We start from the raw sequence: 9,243 nt of genomic DNA, 5'->3' as shown, positions 1-9,243 counted from the left end.
CGCCCGAGTTAAAGTGAAGGCTTCATGTAGGAGGAGGACTTCAGCAGAGCAGAGAGGCAGCACTTGAAGGGGAGTGAAGACCCCCGCCAGGTGCAGGAGGACCAGACACAGCAGGAGGCTGGGGAGACTGGAGGCCACAGCCCCTACGGCCGGCCGGGACTTGCTGGCCCATTCTTGTGTGGTCGTTGACACACCAGACTGGAGTAGGGTCCCCATCAAATGGGAGCTAGTGATCTGATCCACAGGCAAGCCCCTCCCGATGCCCGTGCTGAGGCTGGCCCGTGTGGCCCAGATGCCCTGGGTGGGACGACCGAGTGCAGACCTGGCAGGCCCTGCGGGGTAATTGGGGGGTGGGGGAGAGTGGGTGCTTCCTGCACCGTGTGGAAAGCACCAGGGCAGGACCAGGTGCCAGGGGTGAGCTCCGCCCACAACTCCCCACTTCTGGAACTCCTGGGAGCCTCAGAAACACAGAAACGGAAAACACCCAAGTGCCCTTGGACAGATGAGTGGATAAAATGTGGTATCTCCATACAATGGAATAGTACTTAACCTTAGAAAGGCAGGAAATCCTGACATGTGCCACAACATTGGTGAACCCTGAGGACACTTTGCTAAGTGGAATAAGCCCATCACAATAGGGACAAATTCTGTATGATTCCACAGACATGAGATCCCAAGAGGAGTCACATTCATAGAGACAGTGGGCGCCAGGGGCTGGAGGAGGGAAGAATGAGGAGCTGCTTAATAGAGACAGTTTCAGTTTGGGAAGTTGCAAAAGTCGCACAGATTGGTTGCACAACAATGTCAGTTGTGAATTAACACCACTGAACTGTACATTGAAAAAAGTTAAAATGGTAAATTTTAAGTGATGTGTATTTCACCACAATTTTAAAAAATAGGGATTCTGATGTTGGTCTAAGGTGTGGCCTGGCCAATGCCCAGGCAATTCTCATGCATAGCCTGGCTCCAGAGCCACTGTCTCCACGTGGTATCATTGCCAGCCTTCCCTGGTCACCGTGGGCCCAGAGCTAATGTCCCCGTTTATCAGCAGCCTTCGCATCAAGGTTATTAAGTGGCCCAAGCAGAGCCTCACTCCCCTGCCTGCGGCTGCACCTCGCCTGATTTCATGTTGCCCACAGGATCCTGTCTCTTCTGGAGAAGAATCCGAGGCACCACGCTGTCGTGGCTGGAAGGTGGTCTCACGTCCCCACCCCGCTCCTCCTACACTCCCGAGGCACACAACAGTGTTGCCAGTACCCACAGTACTGGAAGGAGGACACTGACTCTCTGCCCCATGCTCTGCCAATACCATTTATCTACCAATACCCCAAGTTTCAGGACCCTCAGGTCAGGAGGGCCTGCTGCTGTGCCCAAGACCACACGGCCCGCAGGTGGCCAAGTTGGGACTCACACCCAGGACTATCCAGCCCCACAGACTGTCTCACTTGGGCCTCACCTCTCCCACTTCCTGCAGGTCCTTTAAGCCCAAAAGACCCACCAACAAAGGGACACTCAGTAAATACTGGGGACTCTGATTAACTCTGGGCATGTCATCTACAACCAATAGGAATTTGCCAATGCGACCCTCGCCTGAGGGACAGGGCACCTTAGGAAAAGTCCCCACGGCACCCTCCCATTTTCCCACCCCCAGCATTTTCTCCCACTGTGAAATCACCTGTCACCTCCTGTTGCCATCTGGCAGCTCAAGCCTCCCCTATAGCAGCCCACTCATTTATGTCCCAAGAAACATCCAGTGTCCCCAAATGACCCCTCCTTGGAGTCTAGCCCAATCTTTTTGAAGGATAGCTTGGTAATCTAGCCAAAGCATAAAACGATCATAATCCGTGATCAGAAATTCCTCTTCGAGGCATTTATTCTCAGGAAATAATCAAATGTGTGAGAGATTTAGCTACAGTGGTACTTGTTAAGCATAATTTTTACAACAAGAATGTCCACCCATAGACTTTCTGGTTCAAGAGGTCTGGGAAAGGGCCAGGTCTCTCCACGTTTAAGGCTCATCCCTGCCTACCCCGCCCTCTGCCCACCTCTCCACCATGGCAGGGAGCCAGGGGTCCCTCTGGAAACAGTGCAGGTATGTGGGGGCCAGAAGCCCAAGCCCCCAGCTGCATGCCAGTGAGAACACTGCCATGTTTCTGGAAACTGGGCAGCAGGCAGTCACCCAGGCAGGGACCAGAAGTGGGTATCCTTCCTGGTCCTGGGCCCAGTGGCCTGTGTTTGGAGCATCTCCTCCCAGGAGGCATCAGCCCTCTTTCCTCTTTCAAAGGATCCCCTTTGCCACCCCCACCCCCTTGGCCTGCAAGGACAAAGCAGGGAAATTCGTCACGTTTAGCAGGTGAGGCCATGAGACCAGGTCAGCTCACTGAGACTCTGGGCTTTGCTCTGGAAACATTTTTAACAGCCCCTGCTCTGCTGACTGTGCCTGCCCCAAGCCTCAGAACCCACCTACAGCGAGCTGAGGTGCCTGCCCCAGGGAAGGGAGCAGCCTCTGCCGTCCTCGTCCTCGTCCTCGGGAGACAGAGGCCACATCCTTCAGGCTGAGTCACCAGGACAGGGCAACTCCTCCACGCATCAACTCCCTCCCCATAAAATGAGGCCAATAATGCCCACTTGCAGGTTTCACAAAGACCCAAAGTTCCATAGAAAGTGCCACACGCTTCCCAGTGCAGAGAGCCTCAGAACAGAATGGACATCGGTGCCGTGGCTGCTAATGCTCACGACAGCCTTGCTCTGGTCCCACCCCCTCCTCCCACATCCCAACCCAAGCTAAGCCCACCCTCCCTCTCTGCACAGGATGGGAGAGGAGCAGGGCTCCAAGCCGAGAGGCAGGGTCCCAACAGGCCCTGAGCCCCAAGGCTGGACAGGGAAGGGGAAGAGAAGGGCAGTGATCTCATGGTGGCCCTTGAAGCGCCCATACACACAAGCCATCCTCCCCCAGCCAGGTCGGCCACTGCCTGGACGTGGCCTAGCCTGGCACTGGAGGCCCCTGGGAGGACCGGCTGGACCCAGCAGCCAGAGACTGCTGAGGACAGTGCAGGCGCTGAGCCTATAACCTGCTGGGCTGCCCTGGGAGCCCTGCCAAGCCAGTGCCCCCTCTAAATGTCCCTTACAGGCGCTCTGCCGTCTTCCCTGGAGTGACTGAGAACCCCACGGGTGTCAGGAGACCACATATCTTCTGCCTGGGCCTGCTCCTTTCTCCATGCAATGCCTGTGGAAGGCACCTACTGTGTGCTGGTCGCTGGGAGGAGGGGATTGGGAGGTGAGGAAATCTCAGGCCCAGAGGTGGGAGAGGCCCCCCGGGAGTGGTGACTCCCAGCAGAGGTAATAGATTCTTAGAGAGTGACTCCCCCACCCAGGGTAACCAGTGTCCCGCCCGCCCAGGACTGAGGGGATTCCAGAACACGGAGCTGCTCCCTGCCTCCCCTTCCACCGCAGCGCAGGAGCCTGAGCCGGCCCACCTTGCCCTCCTCACAGCCAGGTTAATTTTTCTCTGTCACTCAGGCTCACAAACTCCTCACTGATCCCCAGGACACCTATCTACATGCTCCTCAGCAGGGCATCAGGGCCCTGGACTAGGAGAGCCCCACCTCCCTCCCCTCCTCCAGCTCCCAGCTCCCCTCTAGAGCCTGCCCCTCCAGGGCCAGCACGCTTTCCCGAGTCCCCTCCCCACGCCCTGTCCCGGGGGACCGCTTCCTCCAGGCAGCCCCACCCCCTGGCTGGACGCCTTGGCCCTTCCCAGCCCCACACACACCTTCTCGGCCCACCCCTCCCGGCCGCATTTATCTCTCACCTCGACTAACAGCCACCAGCCACGAGAGGAGCTGTCCTATCTCTCCTGGCAGACACAAGTTCCACGACAGTGCCCTGGGTGGAGGGATGTTTACTCTCTCACGGGAGCTTGCCCAGGAGTTGTTATTGAACAAATGGCTGAAGTCACTCATCAGCCAGAATCGACAAATTGCTACGCCCAGGCACTGGGTCCCGGGGCCAGGGGCAAGCAAAATTTGACGCCATGCTGCAGAACCTACAGACCAGTGTCATGGGTTGAAAGGCAGCCCCCAAAACAGGTAGGCCCGTGGCCTAACCTCTAGGACCAGGAAAGTGACCTTATTTAGAAAAAGGGTCTTTGCAGCCGCAATTAAGGATCTCAAGGTGAGGTCACCCTGGAGTTAGGGTAGGTCCAAATTCAATGACAGGTGTCTTTATAGGAGGAAGGGAGAGGGAGGTTGAGACTCACACAGAGAGGCGAAGCCCACCTGCGGACAGAGGCAGAGACCGGAATGCTGCACCGTAAGCCGAGGAATGCCTGGGGCCCCCAGAGGCTGGGATAGGCAAGAAGCATCCTCCCCTAGAGCCCCCAGAGGGAGCATGGCCCTACAGACACCTTGATTTCAGACTTCTGTCCTCCAAACTGTGACAGGATGCATTTCTGTTGTTTGAAGCTACCAGGTTTGTGTAGATCTGTCAGCAGCCCCAGGATACTCACGCATCCGGTAAAGGGAGTGCGATCACAAGTCACCCACTGCAGCAAGGGCCGTGACAGCAGACGTGTAGTGCTGAGAGGCGGGAGCTTCTCCAGGAGTCCCATGAAGAGAGGACACACGTCAGCCAGAGAACAGTCCTGGCCAGCACAAAGACCCCTCCTCAGGCCAAGGAAGGGAGGGTGGTGTGAGCTGAGGGGCCCAGGGGGCAGGGCCCCAGGGCTGCTTAAGTGTTTGGTCCTGGCACCACAGGGAACGGTCTTACCCAGCCGTGCAGAGCAGACCTGCGCTTGGAAAGGCCATGCCGGCTGCCGTGCTGGCAGGAGAGAAGGAACACTGGTTTGCATCTTTCCGTATCCACCTCAGAAACGAGTGTGAGCCCCAAAGAGACCCAAGGATGACCCCTCATCCAGCCTCGCGCAGCCGAGGAGGCGAGACTGGAAGTCGGAAAACAGCCACCTTCCCTGGGAGCCAGGCCAAGGCAGCACCTGCGGTTCTGTAAGTTCCTAGTGACAGGTTTGTCCTGTCAGACAAAACCAACAGGCCAGACACCCGCTGAAACTGGCTGACGTGGAAAGGAGTCTTTGGTTAGTTTGGGGGACACAGGGTGGCTGGGGCACCAGGCCGAGCCAGATCTGGAAAGGCTGGGCTGGAGCTCACAGCTTCCCCCGGCCTGCATCCCTCTCTCTGACCCCACTCTGTGTGTCTCTCAACCCTTCCCCGTGTGTGTGCAGCTTCCGGTCTCTCGGTCTCTTTCTCTCTGACTTTCTGTTATTTATTGCTGGATAACAAAATACGTAGTGGCTTAAAACAACCACCAGCACGCATCGGTGCACACGCTTTCCGTGGGAGTCAGCAACCTGGGCCAGGTGCTGCAGGAAAGGCTTGTCTCCAGGAGACTCGAAGGCTGAGGTCGTCTGAAGGGTCACTGGCCCACAGACCTGGCAGCTAATGCTGGCTGGTGGCTGGGGGCTGTCGGTCAGAACATCGAAGACCCCTCATACAACAGCCTCCCCCCCACCATCTTCCTGTCTCTTGGTCTCTCCTGTCACCCTCTGTCTCTTTATCTTTGTCTCTCACTGTTCCCTGGACCTTTGGTCTCTCTGTCTCTCTCTCAGTCTCTTTGGCAGCCTGTCTGTCTGTCTTAGCTCACCAGCCCCTCTCCTCTGCCTCTCCCTGTGCACTTGCCCCAACCTCTCTCTGCAGACAGATCTCCTTGGCCCTCTCTGAGCTTTTGCCCCTGCCTGTGAGGGGCCATGGTCTCACTGAGTCATAAATGCCAGTCTGACCTTATGTGACCAGCAGCTCAGACCTGCAGCTCCACGGGTCTCTCAGTTTGGCCAGCCTCCCGTGGTCTGCTTCCTCTGGCCCAGGAGCCCTGCTCCATGCCCAGACTCCAAGCCTGTATTACAGCAGAGTCTGGCCAGCTGCACCCTCTGCCGTGGTCTGCAGATGAGGAGGTTTTCCTCACTCACGTGGTGGGGGACGGTTTGTCAGGACTCCCCGTTGCTAACGAGAGAGGCTCAATTCAAACTAGTTCAAGAAAAAAAAGACAATCTATGGGACTGTGGTAGCAGCTCCCATCAGTGCCCTCAAGCTCCGCAGCCACTTTACCCAGAGGTACTGAGAGCCAGAGAGAAGTACCTGGGGTCACAGGCCCCTGGGTGGTGGGTGGATGCAGGAGCAGTGCGTCCAGCTTGCTGCCTGAGCAGGACAGACACTGAGGTGGAACTCACACTCGGAGCACACGGATGGGCTGATGCCTGAAATCAGACCCCGCTTCCATGCCGCCCTTCGCCCCAGGAATGGCTCCTTCCTGAGGGAGAGAGAGAGTCTAACGTACATAAAGTGATTTAAGCACTTGGCTCATGCAATTGTGGGGGCTGGCAGGCTGGAAATTCAAACAGGTTTTCTGTTTCAGTACTGAGGGAACCTCAGTCTTTGCTCTTAATGCCTTCAACTGATGGGATGAAGCCTGCCTGGATTATTGGGCATAATCTCTTTAATTTAAGGTCAACTGATTATAGATGTTAATCCCATTTACAAAATACCTTCTTAGCAACATCTAGACTAGTGTTTCGCCAAACAACTGGGCACCGTGACCTAGCCAAGGTGACACAGAAAATCTAATCATCATGCCCTCCTAAGACATCTATATGACTGGGATGTCCAGGATGGAATAGTCTTCAGACACAGCTGTAGGCTGTAAAAGTCATCTGGCCCTCAGTTTCACCATCTGCAGACGTGCCTTCTTCTGTGACAGTTTCCTCTGTGTGGTCTCAGCCACAGTCCATCAAGCTCTCAGGTCAGAAACAGTGGAAGAAACAGCTCCTCACCCCACATCCACAGTCAATCCCAGAGATATTCTGATTGCTGTACGGGGGCCATGTGCCCACCAGAGGTGGGATGCAAGCCCCAGAGCTGGATCCTCCTCCAGGGCCCCTAGATTGCAGGAAGCGTTCCCCAAAAGAACTGGGAAAAAAGAACAGGAAGGGGATCGAAGAAGACCACACTGCCCATAACTCTGCTTGGCGGTGTTGCTCAAAAGCACATTGCTTCGGGAGCATTTTTGGGGGCAGAAATTAATTTTTGGCTTGTTTGGAATTTATTTTCTCATAGGTCATAAGCCAGAAGTCACATGCCCAAACAGGACGGTGGAAATTGAGACTGCCACCTTATCTAGTTGTCACAGTGCCACCCTCCCCGCTTTTCCCTGCAGAGGTCATGCTGGGGCCAGAACCAACGGCACTGCAGTGAGCAAGGGCCCAGTGAAAAGCTATTTCTGAAACCATAAAGTAACAGAAGAATGCCCTGTGTTACAATTAATAAATATCATTGTTAATAGACGTGAACAAAGCCAGCCTTCATTTCTTTATTTGGTGGCCCATTTGGTGAAGCACTTAAGAAGGGCCCAGGCCAACATACACACATAATGGTTTTAATTACATCCTGTGAATTTATTTTTCCAGAGAGAAATATTTCTTGGGGAAATGTCCATAAAAACATCGTTAGCAGAGTGTGGCTGTGTGTGTGCATTTCCTATAGGAAATCTGTTTAGTTTAAGTCCCAGCTTTGGGCACAACCTTTCATGAAGACGGGGGACGTGAGGAAGGCTGCTGACACCTGCGGATCTGGCCGTGTCGTGGCGGACAGCAAGTCTCCGGGCTGTTGTGCCCTGGGCCTCTCCGGGAACTTGTCTCTGTCCAGGTTTCCACTCGAGCATTCTGAATTCTCTGAGAAGACCAAAGGGGGCTGGGCTTTTCTGTCTTTCACCCCTAGACACTCTGTCACCTCCCCCAGCTGAGATCCCTTCTGTAGGCCGGCATTTCTTAGTGGTGTGAAAAGGACATTTTTGAAAATGGAATCCTACTTTCACTGTTCTAACAACATCACAACTTAAACATTTTTCCAGTGATTTTTGTTGTCAGTTGGAACACTTGTTTGAGAACCAGCCTCCCTCCCCAAAATTGCGGTGTTTTTTTTCTTAAATTGCCCTTTGAATTATAGGGCACATAACTCCTAGAACAATATTACATTAAACTTTATTTGCACGTTACTTCTTATTTTTTACATAATCAACACCACGAGCACAATGACTTTGGCTGGGTACTCTCTAATCTCCTCTGTTTCTGACTCTTCCCACTTCCAGGACTGGGCCAGGGGCCACGGGTGAAATCTGCACTGACCGACTGCATGACTGAAGGAACAGGGAGGAATGAATTTTTAAGAGGAAAGTAAGTTATCTCCCATTACACCGATCTAAGAAATTACCTATTTTCTTTTCTCTACATGCCTTTCATGTCCTTTTTCACAAGCAGATAATTATAAAATTGCAATCATGATGCAGATATAAACTTACATCCTGCTTTCCCTTACGTCATGAACTTAATGCTACATATATCTATACAAAAGTTCTCTTACTCGCTCAGACACAAGCAAATGTCTTATGGCAGAGAAAAAAATATCAAGACACGGTAAGAAAATAAATGTCCGGGAACTACAGTTTCTGTAGTATGGTGGATTAGATACGTGACTGTCCCTCCTGATGGGAACAGCTAAAATGCCAGATAACCTGTAAAAAGAAGCTTGTGAAATGCATCCCAGGCTGGTCCACTCGTCAGGCTCCACAGAGGCCAAGAGCAGAGAAGACAGGAACCTGGCAGGCAAGCAGGGACCGAGCCAGCCTCCATCTCGAGCTGTGTGCAGAGCCTGCCCTGCAAGCGCGAACTTCTGCTCTGACGGCTGCAGAGGGTACAGAAACCAGGCTAGGGCCTGCCTTCTGGGAGCCTAATAAGAAATCCCTGCATAGAGCTGGCACCCCATGGAGCTCCACCCTCCATGTAAAAAGTAATGACAACGAGGACAAGAACACCACAAATAACCTGGTTAAAAAGATAGCCGAAGGACTTGTACAGGCATGTATCCAAAGCGGACGCACCAATGACCAGTAACACTTGAAAAGATGTTCAACATCACTAATCTTTAGGGAAATACAAATCAAAACCACAACACAATGCCATTTCACACCCATGAGGATGGCCACAATTTTAAAAAATAAATAAATAACAAGTGTTGGTGAGGATGTGGAGAAATCGGAACCCTTGCGCAGTGCTGATGGGCATGTAAGATGGTGCAGCCTCTATGGAAAACATTATGGCAGCTCCTCAAAAAATGAAGCATAGAATTACCTTGCCATCCAGCAATCCTACTCCTGGGGACATATAGAAGAATCAGAAGCAGGGTC

This window comes from Cynocephalus volans, chromosome 1, assembly GCF_027409185.1.
Source record: "Cynocephalus volans isolate mCynVol1 chromosome 1, mCynVol1.pri, whole genome shotgun sequence".
Classification (NCBI taxonomy): Eukaryota; Metazoa; Chordata; class Mammalia; order Dermoptera; family Cynocephalidae; genus Cynocephalus; species Cynocephalus volans.
Note: the sequence above shows the minus strand (reverse complement) of the source record.